Raw genomic sequence first — 20,003 nt, 5'->3', positions numbered from 1 at the left:
GGAGCATCCAGGCCCCTGCACACTGGGAGCTGCAGTAGTCACTGCGGGAGCTGACTCCAGAGCTGCACAGCTGGCCGCCCCCACTGTTGTTGTCCCTCCTGGTGTCACCCTGTACCTGGGACTGAGCAGGGGCCTCACAGATAAACAACTCCCACTGAGCCATACACCTGGCAGGGGCCTGGGCAGCTCCCCAGGTGCACACACCCGACAATCAGCACAGCAGGCCCCTCCCTCAGAAGACCAGCTAGAAGGTCAGGGGAAAAGCAAGGTATTGACCAAGCAGCACTGGAAAGTTCCAGGGGAAGCCGAGGGATTTACAGTATATAGGATCAGAGGATACTCCCCCTTGTTTTTTTCTTTTCTGTTTGTTTCTGTTGTTTCCCCACCCCCACCCCCTTTTTAATTCTTTTTTATTTCTTCTTTTCTTTTTTTCTCTCTCTCTCTCTTTCTCGTTATTCCAGTACAACTTGTTTTTGGCCACTCCGCACTGAGTAAAATGGCTAGAAGGAAAAACTCACCTCCAAAGAAAGAAATCAGAAACAGTCCTCTCTCCCACAGAGTTACAACATTTGGATTACAATTCAATGTCAGAAAGCCAATTCAGAAGCACAGTTATAAAGCTACTGGTGGCTCTAGAAAAAAGCATAAAGGACTCAAGAGACTTCATGACTGTAGGATTTAGATCTAATCAGGCCGAAATTAAAAATCAGTTAAATGAGATGCAATCCAAACTGGAGGTCCTAACGACCAGGGTTAACGAGGGAGAAGAACGAGTGAGTGACACAGAAGACAAGTTGATGGCAAGGGCGGAAACTGAGGGAAGAAAAGAAAGACAATTAAGAGACCATGAGGATAGGTTAAGGGAAATAAATGACAGCCTCAGAAGGAAAAAATCTACGTTTAATTGGGGTTCCCGAGGGCGCCAAAAGGGACAGAGGTCCAGATTATGTATTTGAACAAATCATAGCTGAAAACTTTCCTAACTTGGGAAGGGAAACAGGCATTTAGATCCAGGAGCTAGAGAGATCACCCCCACCCCCCTTAAATCCATAAAAACCGCTCAACATTTAACATTTAATACTGGAACTTGCAAATTCCAAAGATAAAGAGAAGATCCTTAATGCAGCAAGAGACAAGAAATCACTAACTTTTATGGGGAGAAGCTTTAGGACAACAGCAGACCTCTCCACAGAGACCTGGGAGGTGAGAAAGGGCCGGCAGGATACAGTCAGGGTCCTAAATGAGAGGAACCTGCAGCCAAGAATACTTTATCCAGCAAGGCTCTCATTCAGAATAGAAGGAGAGATAAAGAGCTTCCAAGAGAGGCAGAAACTGACAGGATATGTGACCACCAAGCCGGCTCTGCCAGAAATATTAAGGGGGGACCCTGTAAAAGAAAGGGGAAGTCCAAGGAAACAATCCACAAAAACAGGGACTGAATAGGTATCATGATGACACTAAATCCATATCTGTCAATAGTAACTCTGAACGTGAATGGGCTTAATGACCCCATCAAAAGGACGCAGGGTTTCAGACTGGATAAAAAAAGGCAAGACCCATCCATTTGCTGTCTCCAAGAGACTCATTTTAGACATCAGGACACCTACAGCCTGAAAATAAAAGGTTGGAGAACTGTGTACCATTCAAATAGTCCTCAATAAATGCAGGGGTAGCCATCCTTATATCAGATAAATTAAAGTTTGTCCCAAAGACTGTAGTGAGAGGTGAAGAGGGACACTATATCATACTTAAAGGATCTATCCAACAAGAGGACCTAACAATCACGAATATTTATGGCCCGGATGCGTGAGCCGCCAAGTATATCAATCGATTAATAACCAAAGTTAAGACATACTTAGATAATAATACACTTATACTTGGTGACTTCAATGGAGCGCTTTCTGCAATCCACAGGTCTTTTAAGCACAACATCTCCAAAGAAACAGGAGCTTTAAATGATACACTGGACCAGATGGATTTCACAGATATTTATAGAACTTTACATGCAAACGCAACTGAATACACATTCTTCTCAAGTGCACGTGGGGCTTTCTCCAGAAGAGACCACAAACTGGGTCACACATCAGGTCTTAATTGATACCAAAAGATTGGGATCGACCCTGTGTATTTTCAGACCATAATGCTTTGAAACTAGAACTAAATCACAAGAAGAAGTTTGGAAGGATTTCAAATACGTGGAGGTTAAGGACCATCCTGCTACAAGGTGAAAGGGTCAACCACGAAATTAGAGAAGAATTAAAAAGATTCATGGAAACTAATGAGAATGAAGACACCACCATTCAAAATCTTTGGGATACAGCAAAAGCAGTCCTGAGGGGGAAATACATCGCAATACAAGCATCCATCCAAAAACTGGAAAAAACTCAAATAGAAAAGCTAACCTTCCACCTAAGGGAGCTGGTGAAAGACAGCAAATAGATCCAACACCCAGCAGAAGAAGAGGGTTAAAAAAGACTCGAGCAGAACTCAATGAAATAGAGACCAGAAGAACTGTGGAAAAGATCAACAAAACCAGGAGTTGGTTCTTTGAAACAATTAAGAAGGTAGATAAACCATTAGCCAGCCTTATTTAAAAGAAGACAGAAAACACTCAAACTAATAAAATCATGATGAGAAAGGAGAGATCACTACTAACACCAAAGAAAGGACCTAGAGTGTATTCTATATGTTAAGCAAAGTCAGTCATTCAGAGAAAATACCAGATGATTTCACTCATATGTGGAATTAAAACAACAACAACAACAACAACAACAACAAACGGATATAGGGGAAGGAAGGAAAAGAGTGGGAGGTATACTATAAGAGATTCTTTAGTACAGAGAACAACAGGCTTGCTGGAGGGAAGGAGGGCATGGGATTGGCGTGGTGATTGGCAGTGAGGAGGGCACTTGTTGTGATGAGCACTGGGTGTTATAGGTAAGTGATGAATCACTAAACACTAGTCTTGAACCAATATTACAGTATATGTTAACTAACTAGAATTTAAGTAAAAACTTGAAAAAATAAGGAAAGAAGACTCATGGAATGGTAAAGCTTGCAGGGAGCATGGTAGTCCAGTAGCAAGCACCTTGTGCATTAAAAGATGAGGAGGGGGCGCCTGGATGGCACAGTCAGTTATGTGACCAACTGTTGGTTTCAGCTTGGATCCTGATCTCGGGGTCATGAGGTCGAGTCCCACATCGGGCTCCGTGCTCAATCTGGAGCGTGTCTCCCTCTCTCTCTAATTCCCACTTGTGCTCTCTCTCCCTCTCTCTGATTTATATATAATATAAATCTTAAAAAAAAAAAAATAAGATGAGAGAAATAAATCACATTTTCAGACACAGTGCAGACCCTGGAGCTACAAAGCCTCACCTATACCACATGCACTACCCTGCTTGCCTCATCTTTCCTCAGTCTCCCTTTTGTGCTCTCTCTTCCTCCTTTTTCTTTCCTAGACACCATATGCTTAGTGAGGCCAGCAGAACCAAGAGCTAAAAATGTCCTGGGTGTGGCCCTTCATAAAGGCTTTCATCAAAGGCACTTACCTTGAAGTGGAAGCCATGATGAGCCAGAAACAGAGATTTGTCTATATGTGCAGAGTCAAAGAACCTGTAAGACAGCAAAAGTCGATTTTTTAAAATTGTATGCTGGGCCGCCCGGGTGGCTCAGTGGTTTGGTGACTGCCTTCGGCCCAGGGTGTGATCCTGGAGACCCAGGATCGAGTCCCACGTCAGGCTTCTGCGTGGAGCCTGCTTCTCCCTCTGCCTGTGTCTGTGCCTCTCTCTCCCTCTGTGTCCTTCTCATGAATAAATAAAGAAAATCTTTAAAAAATAAAAAAATAAAATTAAATATGTATTCTTTCATTGTAAAGGACCTTAACTATCAATTTCACTTTAAAAAAAATTGCATGCTAATTAGCAAGGAATAGGACCTTCTCCACCATTTAAGTGAAAAAAAAAAAAAAAAAACCAAGAATACCAAAACACATTTTTAGCCTAAAGTTCACTAGCAGTAAGCAGAGGATGGATTGAATACACACAGCAGAGGGGGTCTAGTCAACTGGCCAATCAGAGGGAAAAAACAACGAGCCCTCCACGTCCTGCTGAAACATATTATAGGTCAAAGGTTTTCACCGTCAAAACTACTGGCATGTGGGCCGGATGAGCCTTTGTTGGGGGGCTGTCCTGTGAATTACGGGATTTTAACAGCTTTCCGGAACTCCACCCACTAGGTGCCAGTAAAACACGGATCCCCTACCTGTGAAATCAAACATGTTTCCAGATATTGCCATACGTCCCATGGGGGACAAAATTGCACCTGGTTGACAACTATTATTCTATCTATATCAAGACTCCAATAGATCGTACCGTAAAAAGGAAATACTGTCTACTAGTGCTGCCCAATATGGTATGTGGTTATTACATATCTGATATATATGGCGAGTGTGATTGAGAAAGTGAATTTTCTCAATTATATAAAATTTTATATAATTTTAATTAATTTTAATGTAAATTGTCACATGTGCCTGGCCAGTGACCACCACATTAGTGAAGTCTCACATGTATAAAGAGCCAATTATGAAACAACGTTCTCTTAACAACCAACAGGTCAAAGAAGAAAAACTTTTTCCTAGGTTAACTTAAGGGGGAAATTAAAAAGCATCTTGAGGCCATCTGGGTGGCTCAGTTGGTTAAGCCTTCGACTCCTGATTTGGCTCAGATCATGATCTCAGTATCTTGAGATCGAGCCCTGTGCTGGGTTCTGCAGTGAGTGTGGAGCCTGCTTAAGATTCTCCCTCTCCTTTCCCCCTGCCCCCACCCACTCCTGGGTTCTCTTTCTTACATAAATACATAGTATCTTGAAACAAATGAAACAAGGAAACCCAATATACCAAAACATTTAGGCTGCAGCAAAAGATTTCTAGGAGAGCTTAATGCTATAAACACATACAGAAAAAAAAAGAAAAAAAAAATATATATATATAAATCTCTCAAGGAACTCTAGAAAGAATAGATGAATGGATAAAGAAGACGTGGTACATATGCGATGGAGTATTATTCAGTTATACAAAAGAATGAAATCTCGTCATTTGGAATGACGTACATGGAGCTAAAGAGTAATGCTAAGTGAAATAAGTGAGTCAGAGAAACACAAATACCATATGATTTCATTCCTAAGTGTAATTTAAGAAACAAAAAAAGAATGTGCAAAGGGGGGCACCTAGGTGGTTCAGATGGTAAAAGCATCTGACTTTGTATGCTGTTTATTTTTTTCACTTCACGAGACTTAATACTCTTTCATGAAAAGAACTCTTACTAAACTAGGAGTAAAAGTAAACCAACTAAACATCATAAAGACCAAATATGAAAAAAAAAAATCCCAACTAATGTACAAAATAGCAAAAGACTCAAACTTTTCCTCTAAAAATAGGATCAAAATAAAGTTCTTTACTCTGGCCTTTCCATCAAATATAGTACTAGAAAACTTAGCCAGAGCAATTAGGCAAGTAAAAGAAACAAAACGCATCCAAACTGGAAAGGAAGAAGAAGAATCATATTTGCATATACCATAATCTTATACGTAGAAATCGTAAGGATTAAAAAAATTAGAAGCAGTAAACAAATTCAACAAGGTTGCAGAAATGAAAACCAACACACCAAGAAGCAGTTGCATCTCTAGATGTTAACAATGAACAATTTGAAGTGGAACTCAAGAACACAACTCCATTTACCACAACACTGAAAAAGGTAAGATATTCAGGAACAAGACTAATGAAAGAAGTGAAAGAATCATACACTGAAAATGAGAAAACATATGTAAGAGTAATGTTTAAAAAAAAACCCCAAAATAGATATCTATTTTATAGATAAAATGCTTGAAAGGAAACATAAGGAAAAGATTCACAATATTAGATCTGCCAATGATTTCTTTCTTTTTGTAAACAGGCTCCATACCCAGGGTGGAGCCTAATATGGGGCCTGAACTCACAACCCTGAGATCAAGACCTGAGCTGACATTGAGTCATATGCTTACTGACTGAGCCACCCAGGATCCACGGACCTGGCAGTGATTTCCTGACTACGATACCAAAGCACCAGCAAACAAGTAAACATAGACAAATGGGGTCTATAAAACTTCAAATGCACCAAAGGATACAATCTAGAGAGTGAAGAGACAACGAATAGAATGGGAAAAATATGTGCAAACCATGTATTTGACAATAAGTTAATATACAAAAAACTCCTACGAACTTCGTCACAAGGCAACAAGTAGCCCAATGGAAGAAAGGACGAAGAGCCTGTACAGACATTCCTTGAAAGAAGATGTATAAATGGCCAATGAACCTATGAAATGATGCTCCACATCACTAACCATCAAAAAAGGCAAATCACAACCACGATGAGGGTCACCTCACACCCATTAGGATGACCACTGTTAAAAAATAAAATGTTGGCAAGGATATGGAGAAATCAGGACACTTGTGCATTGCTGATAGGAATGTAGCATGGTGCAACCACTATGTAAACAGTATGAGAGTTCCTCAAAAAAATTAAAACTACAACTACCATATAATCCAGCAATCCTATTTCTGGGGTACGTGTAGTCAAAAGAATTGAAAGCAGGGTCGCCAAAGACCTCCATCCTCATAGAAGCATTCTTTATCATAGCCAAGGGCTGGGAGCAACTCAGATGTCCATCAAAGGTAAATGGATAAAGAAAATGTGGTGTATACTGATTTTTATTTATTTATGAGAGACACACGGGGAGAGAGGCAGAGACACATGCAGGGAGCCTGAGGGGGGACTCAATCTCGAGTCCCCAGGATCAGGTGGGGGTCAGGGAGGGGGTCCCAGGAAGTGAGGTCACTCCCGTGACACAGAGCCCAACAGAACTTGGAACCCCCGTGACCAGGCAACCGCATCTAGTGCAGCCCCACCTCAGGCTCACTTGGCTGGAGACATCCGCTCCTGGAAGATGTTCTCCTGCTGCCGGCCCACCTCTGGGGGCTCTGGCTCCCAGGAACCCCAGGGGTGCCGCTTGTTCCAATGCTGTAGGCTTTGGCTCCAGCATAAAAACCAACGCCTCAGGGCGTTTATCAGGAGGCGCCGTCAGGTAACCCAGAGCAGGCCAGGCCAGGCCCCCTGTGCCAGCCATCCTGGGTGGCCCCATCCCCTCCTCTTCAGCTTCCGGGAAACAGGGATGTGTGGGCAGGTGCATCCAGGCTGGGGGACATTGCAGGGCGGCAGGTTCCCCGGTGATCCCTTCAGGGTCACCCTGAGGTCAAGGTGGGCAGGGTGCAAACAGGGCTCCTGAGGTCCTCTTACCCTCCGAGTAAGAGTCCCCCCGAGGCCCTGCAGCCGATCCCTTTGCTCTCCTTGGGGGAGGGGGGTGCCGCCTGCGCTGTGGTGTGTCTGGATGGGGGCCGCTGGGGGTGCGGCCCAGCCGAGGCGGCCGGACCGGGCGCTGAGGCCTCCTGCCTGGCTGCCGGGCACTGTCTCCACAGAGCTCCACCCGGGACAGGGGGCGCGAGCGGGAGGAAGGGGTGCTCTGCCCCACCGCCTCGAGGAACTGGGAAGTGCCCTGCGCAGCTAACAGAGGCCAGCGCGGGCTCAAATGAGTGCAGGGGCCGGGGCACCCCCGACATCCGGGTCCCCGATGCGGCACGAAGGGCCCCGGGTCCCAGAAGCCAGCCTGCTACTCCCCTGGGCTCCCCCCTACACTCCTGCTCCCACATGAGTCTGCATTCCCCTGCTCCCCACACTTGCCCCAGGGCCCTGCCCCTGCCTGGGCCAGATGCAGAGTCCCTGTGCACAGAGGTGTAGGAATATCAGAGCAGAGCCTTCAGGGGCGGCCTGGTCGCCCAGGGGTTTAGCGCCTGCCTTCCGCCCAGGCCCTGACCCCGCAGGCCCGGGATCGAGTCCCGCCTCGGGCTCTCTGCACCAGGGCTGCTTCTCCCTCTGTCTGTGTGTCTGTCTCTCTCGGTCTCTGTCTCTCTGTGTCTCTTGAGGTCCTTGTACTGATCCAAACTTTTTTGAACATTTATCCTCTAAGATTGTTTCTTTATCGGATAGTTTGTCTTGTTTGTGTAAGAGACAGGCAGAGAGCAGGGAGGGGAGAGGGAGACCCAGGCTCCTGAAGCAGACTGGGCCCCAAGCGCAGGGCCTGCCAGGGCGGGATCCCAGGGTGCTGAGGCCACGACCCGAGCCACAGCCCAGAGTCAGAGGCTAAGTGACTGAGCCAAAGGCATCAAGGCCCGGGTTCCTGCCGTGGGCACTCCTGCCCCCCACGGCCCCCGAGAGCTCGGGCTGCGGGCTGCGCTCCCACCCCAGGCCTCCCGGCGGCTCCATGCACGTCCCCTCTGTCCCAACTCAGGGTGCAAGGGCCTCGGCCGGGAAGGCGCCTCCCATCTGCCCGACGAAGCCCAGCCGGACGGAGCTGCTGGAGCAGGAATTCCAACAACTGCTGCCCGCCTTGCTGCGCAGGGATGTCATCTCCGTTTTCATCTTTTTAGACAACTGTCATGGATTTGCCACCACCGACGAGGTGCTGGATCTGCTGTTTACGAAGTGAGCACCTGCGCCTCTGCAGCCCAGGGGTGGGCCACCTGCTGGTGGGGAGGCTGGGAATGGTTCTGAGCTGCCCGGCCTCGGGCCGCTCCCCCGCCTGGAGCAGAGTCACCCAGGGCACAGTGGGGTCCCGGAGGGCAGCCCCGGGGCCTGGCCTGTGGCGGGTCGGCCAGAGGGGCTGTGCCTGTGCTCCGCAGCCGTCCTCCTCCCCCGTGACGGGGCCTGTGCCTCCTCCCCACCGTCACCGGGGTCCTGAGCTGGCCTCTTTTCCCATTGAAAGGGAGGTTGGAGAGTCCATCGGGGGGCTGTGTCCTGGGGCAACCACACAGGGGGACCCCGGGGTCCCCGGGCGCCCAGGCCCACTCAGATATCGGCCGTGGGCCTGGCCGGAGCCTTTCATGCTCAAGCATTCAGGAGGCCCCGGCAGGTGCGGGCGCTTCTCCGGGGGCTGCCCGTGGCCCCCCGCACAGAGCTGACGGCCCCCGGGGCTCCGGCCTAGTCGGGGGTCAGAGGTGACAGCCCCCACGGTGAGAGGTCGCGGCCACAGGATGATTCGTGGGATGCCCCCGCCCTCCCCTAGATATGGGTGCATCGCAGCTGCGTGTGGTGGCGACGACGCGGTCCTGCAGCGCTGGAAACTGTGAGTGACTCCGGCCCCTGCCCGAGGGCCTTCCCTCTCCAGGAGGGCAGCGAGGGGGCTGTGGGCCGGGGGTGCTGGACCCTCACCCCACACATCTGCAATTCCCGTGACGGGGTAAAGGTCTAAGGGCCCTTCAGGAAAGGAGGAAAGGAGAGCCGTGAATAGGGTGTGGGCTTGGTGGGAGAGCACTGGGACCCCTAAGGGAGACTTTCTCCATGCCCGCCCCTCCCAGCCCTCTGTCTGCCCCACACCTGGGACCCAGAGCAGAGGGGGTGGGGAGCATCGCACTCCCCAATCTGGTGGCACCTGGACCCAGTGCACAGCAGGTTGCCACGAGGGCCATTGAGGGCTCACAGACCCGGTGGCCCTGGCCCCGTGGGAGACGGCAGATTAGAGTCAGTGGAAGGACACCCCCCGGGGCCCCTCATGAGGGAGGCAGCGCAGAGCCACAGGGAGGGAAAGTGGAGGTCCCGGGTGGCTCCTGGCAAGGCCTGGCAGGACACAGAGCCCGAGCCCTCCTGGCTTGGACCTTCCCAGAGCGACAGTGTGTGCAGTGAGGGCGATGACAGGCCAGACGCCCCCCGTCCCCGGACGCCTGCCGGTGGATTCAAGGGGCAAGTGGGCAGGGAGCCAGGCTGAGGAGGGAGCCCCGCTTCCCAGCAAAGACCGTGATGGTCACACCGCTGGGCGTGGGCTCCCCCGCACAGAGGCTTCGTGCCAGCCCCTCCTCGGGGAGCAGGCCTGTGGCAGGCAGGACCGCCAGGTGGCAGGTGGACGAGGAGCAGGACTGGCCTCTGACAGCCCCGCACGGGAGGCCGAGGCCCCGGGTCCTGCAGGGCTTCCCCGGGACACCTCGGTGTGAGGGAGCCCTGTCTTCTGACCCCTGTGCCCACCTGTCCCTCCCCAGGGCCATCTGCTGCATCCTGGAGATATGGATGGACTATTATCAGGAGGACTTTTGTCGGCTCCCCCAATCTGCCTCCCTGAAGAAGATTCTGGAATTCATAAGGCAGCGCATGCCAGGCACAGACGTGGAGCTCCGTGCCCGGCGTTACCTGCAACAACTCAGACGCCTCCATGCAGCGGAGCCAGAGGCTGGGGGTGAGGAGGCCTGGGGGTGGCCGAGCTGGGGACAGGGTGGGCCCCACGGATCCAGCGTCCGTGCAGCTGGGCCGGGAGCAGGGGTTCGGCTCACACCCCATCCCCACGAGCTGCAGGCTGGGGACACCTCCCAGGGCTCTTTGAGCGGTTGGAAGAGTGTCCTTGATTTGGGAGGGACGTGGAAAGTCCGTCCTGGTGGTGATACTTTGTCTTCTTGGAGCTACAGCTTCGGCCCGAGCAAAAGACCCTGAAGCACTTCCGGAGCCCGCCCCAGCCCCAACTGTGGGGCCTGCTGCCTCGGATGGGCCTGAAGTGCTCGAGGCCGCCCTGGCTGCTGGGGCTGAGGGCTTGGCCCCAGCTGAGGTGCCAGCTGGGGAGGCGAAGCCCCTGCAGATAGTGGTCACTGCTCTAGATCACGGCTGCGCCCTGGACGAGCCACGTGCACCTGCGGCCACCCCGGAGGAGGAGCAGGCCCTGGCACCTGCAATCGGGGTCCCCAGAGTGCCAGAGCCGCCAATTGCCTCCGGGACAACTGGCTTCAACCTCTGCGCAGCCCCCTGACCACCTCGGGAGCCCGCCCCAGCTCCCACCGCGGGGCTCGTCATGCCTGCAGCCCAACGGAGGCTTGCCCTTCCCGTGTCATTTCACTGTTTCTATATTTTGAGTTTTTCTTTAACCTGTAAAATGGCTTATGAGTTTTATTGTAATAAAGTATAAGTTAACTTCAAACAAAATTCACTCTGATGCTTTTAAATTATACATCGTGGACCTACACTTTAGGTCCATTCACAGTGTCACAGGTCCCAGAGCCCAGGGCGCCGGGGGACACAGCCCAGGATCGGGTGCTCCCCCAGGTCAGGCAGAGGCCGGGAGGACACAGGACAGCCAGGTGGCTCCTGCCCCCGGGCGGCCCGAGCTGTACAGATCGGCGGGCCCGCCCCTGGAGCATCCAGGCCCCTGCACACTGGGAGCTGCAGTAGTCACTGCGGGAGCTGACTCCAGAGCTGCACAGCTGGCCGCCCCCACTGTTGTTGTCCATCCTGGTGTCACCCTGTACCTGGGACTGAGCAGGGGCCTCACAGATAAACAACTCCCACTGAGCCATACACCTGGCAGGGGCCTGGGCAGCTCCCCAGGTGCACACACCCGACAATCAGCACAGCAGGCCCCTCCCTCAGAAGACCAGCTAGAAGGTCAGGGGAAAAGCAAGGTATTGACCAAGCAGCACTGGAAAGTTCCAGGGGAAGCCGAGGGATTTACAGTATATAGGATCAGAGGATACTCCCCCTTGTTTTTTTCTTTTCTGTTTGTTTCTGTTGTTTCCCCACCCCCACCCCCTTTTTAATTCTTTTTTATTTCTTCTTTTCTTTTTTTCTCTCTCTCTCTCTTTCTCGTTATTCCAGTACAACTTGTTTTTGGCCACTCCGCACTGAGTAAAATGGCTAGAAGGAAAAACTCACCTCCAAAGAAAGAAATCAGAAACAGTCCTCTCTCCCACAGAGTTACAACATTTGGATTACAATTCAATGTCAGAAAGCCAATTCAGAAGCACAGTTATAAAGCTACTGGTGGCTCTAGAAAAAAGCATAAAGGACTCAAGAGACTTCATGACTGTAGGATTTAGATCTAATCAGGCCGAAATTAAAAATCAGTTAAATGAGATGCAATCCAAACTGGAGGTCCTAACGACCAGGGTTAACGAGGGAGAAGAACGAGTGAGTGACACAGAAGACAAGTTGATGGCAAGGGCGGAAACTGAGGGAAGAAAAGAAAGACAATTAAGAGACCATGAGGATAGGTTAAGGGAAATAAATGACAGCCTCAGAAGGAAAAATCTACGTTTAATTGGGGTTCCCGAGGGCGCCAAAAGGGACAGAGGTCCAGATTATGTATTTGAACAAATCATAGCTGAAAACTTTCCTAACTTGGGAAGGGAAACAGGCATTTAGATCCAGGAGCTAGAGAGATCACCCCCACCCCCCTTAAATCCATAAAAACCGCTCAACATTTAACATTTAATACTGGAACTTGCAAATTCCAAAGATAAAGAGAAGATCCTTAATGCAGCAAGAGACAAGAAATCACTAACTTTTATGGGGAGAAGCTTTAGGACAACAGCAGACCTCTCCACAGAGACCTGGGAGGTGAGAAAGGGCCGGCAGGATACAGTCAGGGTCCTAAATGAGAGGAACCTGCAGCCAAGAATACTTTATCCAGCAAGGCTCTCATTCAGAATAGAAGGAGAGATAAAGAGCTTCCAAGAGAGGCAGAAACTGACAGGATATGTGACCACCAAGCCGGCTCTGCCAGAAATATTAAGGGGGGACCCTGTAAAAGAAAGGGGAAGTCCAAGGAAACAATCCACAAAAACAGGGACTGAATAGGTATCATGATGACACTAAATCCATATCTGTCAATAGTAACTCTGAACGTGAATGGGCTTAATGACCCCATCAAAAGGACGCAGGGTTTCAGACTGGATAAAAAAAGGCAAGACCCATCCATTTGCTGTCTCCAAGAGACTCATTTTAGACATCAGGACACCTACAGCCTGAAAATAAAAGGTTGGAGAACTGTGTACCATTCAAATAGTCCTCAATAAATGCAGGGGTAGCCATCCTTATATCAGATAAATTAAAGTTTGTCCCAAAGACTGTAGTGAGAGGTGAAGAGGGACACTATATCATACTTAAAGGATCTATCCAACAAGAGGACCTAACAATCACGAATATTTATGGCCCGGATGCGTGAGCCGCCAAGTATATCAATCGATTAATAACCAAAGTTAAGACATACTTAGATAATAATACACTTATACTTGGTGACTTCAATGGAGCGCTTTCTGCAATCCACAGGTCTTTTAAGCACAACATCTCCAAAGAAACAGGAGCTTTAAATGATACACTGGACCAGATGGATTTCACAGATATTTATAGAACTTTACATGCAAACGCAACTGAATACACATTCTTCTCAAGTGCACGTGGGGCTTTCTCCAGAAGAGACCACAAACTGGGTCACACATCAGGTCTTAATTGATACCAAAAGATTGGGATCGACCCTGTGTATTTTCAGACCATAATGCTTTGAAACTAGAACTAAATCACAAGAAGAAGTTTGGAAGGATTTCAAATACGTGGAGGTTAAGGACCATCCTGCTACAAGGTGAAAGGGTCAACCACGAAATTAGAGAAGAATTAAAAAGATTCATGGAAACTAATGAGAATGAAGACACCACCATTCAAAATCTTTGGGATACAGCAAAAGCAGTCCTGAGGGGGAAATACATCGCAATACAAGCATCCATCCAAAAACTGGAAAAAACTCAAATAGAAAAGCTAACCTTCCACCTAAGGGAGCTGGTGAAAGACAGCAAATAGATCCAACACCCAGCAGAAGAAGAGGGTTAAAAAAGACTCGAGCAGAACTCAATGAAATAGAGACCAGAAGAACTGTGGAAAAGATCAACAAAACCAGGAGTTGGTTCTTTGAAACAATTAAGAAGGTAGATAAACCATTAGCCAGCCTTATTTAAAAGAAGACAGAAAACACTCAAACTAATAAAATCATGATGAGAAAGGAGAGATCACTACTAACACCAAAGAAAGGACCTAGAGTGTATTCTATATGTTAAGCAAAGTCAGTCATTCAGAGAAAATACCAGATGATTTCACTCATATGTGGAATTAAAACAACAACAACAACAACAACAACAACAAACGGATATAGGGGAAGGAAGGAAAAGAGTGGGAGGTATACTATAAGAGATTCTTTAGTACAGAGAACAACAGGCTTGCTGGAGGGAAGGAGGGCATGGGATTGGCGTGGTGATTGGCAGTGAGGAGGGCACTTGTTGTGATGAGCACTGGGTGTTATAGGTAAGTGATGAATCACTAAACACTAGTCTTGAACCAATATTACAGTATATGTTAACTAACTAGAATTTAAGTAAAAACTTGAAAAAATAAGGAAAGAAGACTCATGGAATGGTAAAGCTTGCAGGGAGCATGGTAGTCCAGTAGCAAGCACCTTGTGCATTAAAAGATGAGGAGGGGGCGCCTGGATGGCACAGTCAGTTATGTGACCAACTGTTGGTTTCAGCTTGGATCCTGATCTCGGGGTCATGAGGTCGAGTCCCACATCGGGCTCCGTGCTCAATCTGGAGCGTGTTCTCCCTCTCTCTCTAACTCCCACTTGTGCTCTCTCTCCCTCTCTCTGATTTATATATAATATAAATCTTAAAAAAAAAAATAAGATGAGAGAAATAAATCACACTTTCAGACACAGTGCAGACCCTGGAGCTACAAAGCCTCACCTATACCACATGCACTACCCTGCTTGCCTCATCTTTCCTCAGTCTCCCTTTTGTGCTCTCTCTTCCTCCTTTTTCTTTCCTAGACACCATATGCTTAGTGAGGCCAGCAGGACCAAGAGCTAAAAATGTCCTGGGTGTGGCCCTTCATAAAGGCTTTCATCAAAGGCACTTACCTTGAAGTGGAAGCCATGATGAGCCAGAAACAGAGATTTGTCTATATGTGCAGAGTCAAAGAACCTGTAAGACAGCAAAAGTCGATTTTTTAAAATTGTATGCTGGGCCGCCCGGGTGGCTCAGTGGTTTGGTGACTGCCTTCGGCCCAGGGTGTGATCCTGGAGACCCAGGATCGAGTCCCACGTCAGGCTTCTGCGTGGGGCCTGCTTCTCCCTCTGCCTGTGTCTGTGCCTCTCTCTCCCTCTGTGTCTCTCTCATGAATAAATAAAGAAAATCTTTAAAAAATAAAAAAATAAAATTAAATATGTATTCTTTCATTGTAAAGGACCTTAACTATCAATTTCACTTTAAAAAAAATTGCATGCTAATTAGCAAGGAATAGGACCTTCTCCACCATTTAAGTAAAAAAAAAAAAAGAAAAAAACAAAAAAAACCAAAACACATTTTTAGCCTAAAGTTCACTAGCAGTAAGCAGAGGATGAATTGAATACACACAGCAGAGGGGGTCTAGTCAACTGGCCAATCAGAGGGAAAAAACAACGAGCCCTCCACGTCCTGCTGAAACATATTATAGGTCAAAGGTTTTCACCGTCAAAACTACTGGCATGTGGGCCGGATGAGCCTTTGTTGGGGGGCTGTCCTGTGAATTACGGGATTTTAACAGCTTTCCGGAACTCCACCCACTAGGTGCCAGTAAAACACGGATCCCCTACCTGTGAAATCAAACATGTTTCCAGATATTGCCATACGTCCCATGGGGGACAAAATTGCACCTGGTTGACAACTATTATTCTATCTATATCAAGACTACCAATGGATCGTACCGTAAAAAGGAAATACTGTCTACTAGTGCTGCCCAATATGGTATGTGGTTATTACATATCTGATATATATGGCGAGTGTGATTGAGAAAGTGAATTTTCTCAATTATATAAAATTTTATATAATTTTAATTAATTTTAATGTAAATTGTCACATGTGCCTGGCCAGTGACCACCACATTAGTGAAGTCTCACATGTATAAAGAGCCAATTATGAAACAACGTTCTCTTAACAACCAGCAGGTCAAAGAAGAAAAACTTTTTCATAGAATAACTTAAGGGGGAAATTAAAAAGCATCTTGAGGCCATCTGGGTGGCTCAGTTGGTTAAGCCTTCGACTCCTGATTTGGCTCAGATCATGATCTCAGTATCTTGAGATCGAGCCCTGTGCTGGGTTCTGCAGTGAGTGTGGAGCCTGCTTAAGATTCTCCCTCTCCTTTCCCCCTGCCCCCACCCACTCCTGGGTTCTCTTTCTTACATAAATACATAGTATCTTGAAACAAATGAAACAAGGAAACCCAATATACCAAAACATTTAGGCTGCAGCAAAAGATTTCTAGGAGAGCTTAATGCTATAAACACATACAGAAAAAAAAAGAAAAAAAAATATATAAATCTCTCAAGGAACTGTAGAAAGAATAGATGAATGGATAAAGAAGACGTGGTACATATGCGATGGAGTATTATTCAGTTATACAAAAGAATGAAATCTCGTCATTTGGAATGACGTACATGGAGCTAAAGAGTAATGCTAAGTGAAATAAGTGAGTCAGAGAAACACAAATACCATATGATTTCATTCCTAAGTGTAATTTAAGAAACAAAAAAAGAATGTGCAAAGGGGGGCACCTAGGTGGTTCAGATGGTAAAAGCATCTGACTTTGTATGTTGTTTATTTTTTTCACTTCACGAGACTTAATACTCTTTCATGAAAAGAACTCTTACTAAACTAGGAGTAAAAGTAAACCAACTAAACATCATAAAGACCAAATATGAAAAAAAAATTCCAACTAATGTACAAAATAGCAAAAGACTCAAACTTTTCCTCTAAAAATAGGATCAAAATAAAGTTCTTTACTCTGGCCTTTCCATCAAATATAGTACTAGAAAACTTAGCCAGAGCAATTAGGCAAGTAAAAGAAACAAAACGCATCCAAACTGGAAAGGAAGAAGAAGAATCATATTTGCATATACCATAATCTTATACGTAGAAATCGTAAGGATTAAAAAAATTAGAAGCAGTAAACAAATTCAACAAGGTTGCAGAAATGAAAACCAACACACCAAGAAGCAGTTGCATCTCTAGATGTTAACAATGAACAATTTGAAGTGGAACTCAAGAACACAACTCCATTTACCACAACACTGAAAAAGGTAAGATATTCAGGAACAAGACTAATGAAAGAAGTGAAAGAATCATACACTGAAAATGAGAAAACATATGTAAGAGTAATGTTTAAAAAAAACCCCAATAATAGATATCTATTTTATAGATAAAATGCTTGAAAGGAAACATAAGGAAAAGATTCACAATATTAGATCTGCCAATGATTTCTTTCTTTTTGTAAACAGGCTCCATACCCAGGGTGGAGCCTAATATGGGGCCTGAACTCACAACCCTGAGATCAAGACCTGAGCTGACATTGAGTCATATGCTTACTGACTGAGCCACCCAGGATCCACGGACCTGGCAGTGATTTCCTGACTACGATACCAAAGCACCAGCAAACAAGTAAACATAGACAAATGGGGTCTATAAAACTTCAAATGCACCAAAGGATACAATCTAGAGAGTGAAGAGACAACGAATAGAATGGGAAAAATATGTGCAAACCATGTATTTGACAATAAGTTAACATACAAAAAACTCCTACGAACTTCGTCACAAGGCAACAAGTAGCCCAATGGAAGAAAGGACGAAGAGCCTGTACAGACATTCCTTGAAAGAAGATGTATAAATGGCCAATGAACCTATGAAATGATGCTCCACATCACTAACCATCAAAAAAGGCAAATCACAACCACGATGAGGGTCACCTCACACCCATTAGGATGACCACTGTTAAAAAATAAAATGTTGGCAAGGATATGGAGAAATCAGGACACTTGTGCATTGCTGATAGGAATGTAACATGGTGCAACCACTATGTAAACAGTATGAGAGTTCCTCAAAAAAATTAAAACTACAACTACCATATAATCCAGCAATCCTATTTCTGGGGTACGTGTAGTCAAAAGAATTGAAAGCAGGGTCGCCAAGAGACCTCCATCCTCATAGAAGCATTCTTTATCATAGCCAAGGGCTGGGAGCAACTCAGATGTCCATCAAAGGTAAATGGATAAAGAAAATGTGGTGTATACTGATTTTTATTTATTTATGAGAGACACACGGGGAGAGAGGCAGAGACACAGGCATAATGAGATACCATTTCATACCCACTAGGATGGCTATTATCAGAGAACCAGAAATAACAAATGTTGGTGAGGATACGGAAAAATTGAAACCCTGTGCACTGCTGGTGGAAATATAAAATGCAACTATGCAAAACAGTATGGTGGTTTCTCACAAAATTAAAAATGGCATTACTGTCATGATCCAGCAATTCCACTTCTAGGTACATGCCCAAAAGAACTGAAACCAAAGTCTTGAAGAGATATCTGTACACCCATATTCCTCGCAGAATTATCCACAATAGGCAAAAAGTGGAAGTCACTCATGTGTTCATTGAAATATGAATGGATAAATGCAGTATATACACAATGGAGTATCAGTATTTTTTTTTTCTTTTTTTAAAGATTTTATTTATTTATTCATTAGACAGAGAGAGAGAGAGAGAGAGAGAGAGAGAGAGGCAGAGACACAGGCAGAGGGAGAAGCAGGCTCCATGCAGGGAGCCCTATGTGGGACTCGATCCCGGGTCTCCAGGGTCACGCCCTGGGCCAAAGGCAGGTGCTCAACCCCAGAGCCACCTGGGCTGCCTGGAATATCAGTCTTAAAAGGAAGACTGACACATGCTGTAACATGGATGAACCTTGAAGACCTCCTGATTTCAAAAACTTGCGAAGGGACAGTAATCAAGACAAATATATGAACAGAACAGACAAATCAATGGAACAAAGTCCAAAAATATATCAGCACATATAAAGTCAAATGATTTTTGACAAACGTATTAAGGCAGTTTAATGGAGAAAGGAAAGTCTATTCAACAGTGGTGCTACAACAACTGGTTATCAATACGAAAAAATGAAAAAAAGAACTTTGATCCCTAATTCACACAAGACTAAAAATTAATGAGATAGATCATAGATCTTTTTTTAAAATAAATTTATTTTTTATTGGTGTTCAGTCTACCAACATACAGAATAACACCCAGTGCTCATCCCGTCAAGTGCCCCCCTCAGTGCCCGTCACCCATTCACCCCCACCCCCCACCCTCCTCCCCTTCCACCACCCCTAGTTCGTTTCCCAGAGTTAGCAGTCTTTACGTTCTGTCTCCCTTTCTGATATTTCCCACACATTTCTTCTCCCTTCCCTTATATTCCCTTTCACTATTAATTATATTCCCCAAATGAAAGAGAACATACAATGTTTGTCCTTCTCCGACTGACTTACTTCACTCAGCATAATACCCTCCAGTTCCATCCACGTTGAAGCAAATGGTGGGTATTTGTCGTTTCTAATGGCTGAGCAATATTCCATTGTATACATAAACCACGATAGATCATAGATCTAATGAGAAACTAAAACTGAAGCCTCATAAAGAAAATGTGGAAGAATTTCTTCATGACCTTGGGGTAAGCAACAACTTCTTAGACTGAAGATATAAGATGGTAATGTAACAGAAAAATAGTAATAAATGGAATCTTATAAAAACTAAAAACTTCTGGGACACTTGGGTGAAGCCTGCTTCTCCCTCTGCCTGTGTTTCTGCCTCTCTCTCTGTGTCTGTCATGAATAAATAAATAAAATCTTAAAAAAAAACTTATAGTTGAAAAATTATAATTGAAAAATTTTTTTCAATTTTTTAAACTTTTGCTTTAAGAAAAATACCATTTAATAAAATGAAAAGTTAAACCATAGACTAGGAGCAAAGACTCAGAACTGTATCGGACCCCGGGATCACTCCCGGAGCCAAAGGCAGACGCTCAGCTGCTGAGCCATCGAGACGTCCCACTAGGAAAATATTTTTAAAGGCATCTCAGCAGTATTAACTTTTCCCAGAATAAAGTATGGAAAACTTACCAACAATATCAAGTTGAGTTTCTTCATCTTCTTCTCTTTTTCTCTTCTTCTCTTTGCTCTTTTTCTTCTTACTGTAGGAGATAATTTATATAGATAAGTTTAGAAATATTGATTTGATGTTAAACATCTAAGATGGAAT

The 20,003-nt window shown here is 45.9% G+C and overlaps 1 long non-coding RNA gene across 1 annotated transcript in view; it reads right to left on the bottom strand.

Moving 5' to 3' along the window:
- Positions 1-20,003, bottom strand: part of LOC140604700 (uncharacterized) — a 30,709-nt gene that overhangs the window by 8,237 nt on the left and 2,469 nt on the right. The window contains exons 2-3 of the long non-coding RNA XR_012007510.1: positions 19,865-19,935; positions 3,549-3,612 (exon numbers count right to left, since the gene is read on the bottom strand). This is a non-coding gene — a long non-coding RNA (uncharacterized lncRNA). The remainder of the gene's footprint in view (positions 1-3,548; positions 3,613-19,864; positions 19,936-20,003) is intronic.

Source organism: Canis lupus, chromosome 15 (genome assembly GCF_048164855.1).
Source record: "Canis lupus baileyi chromosome 15, mCanLup2.hap1, whole genome shotgun sequence".
Taxonomy (NCBI): Eukaryota; Metazoa; Chordata; class Mammalia; order Carnivora; family Canidae; genus Canis; species Canis lupus.
This window is presented reverse-complemented; position numbering and strand designations above follow the sequence as displayed.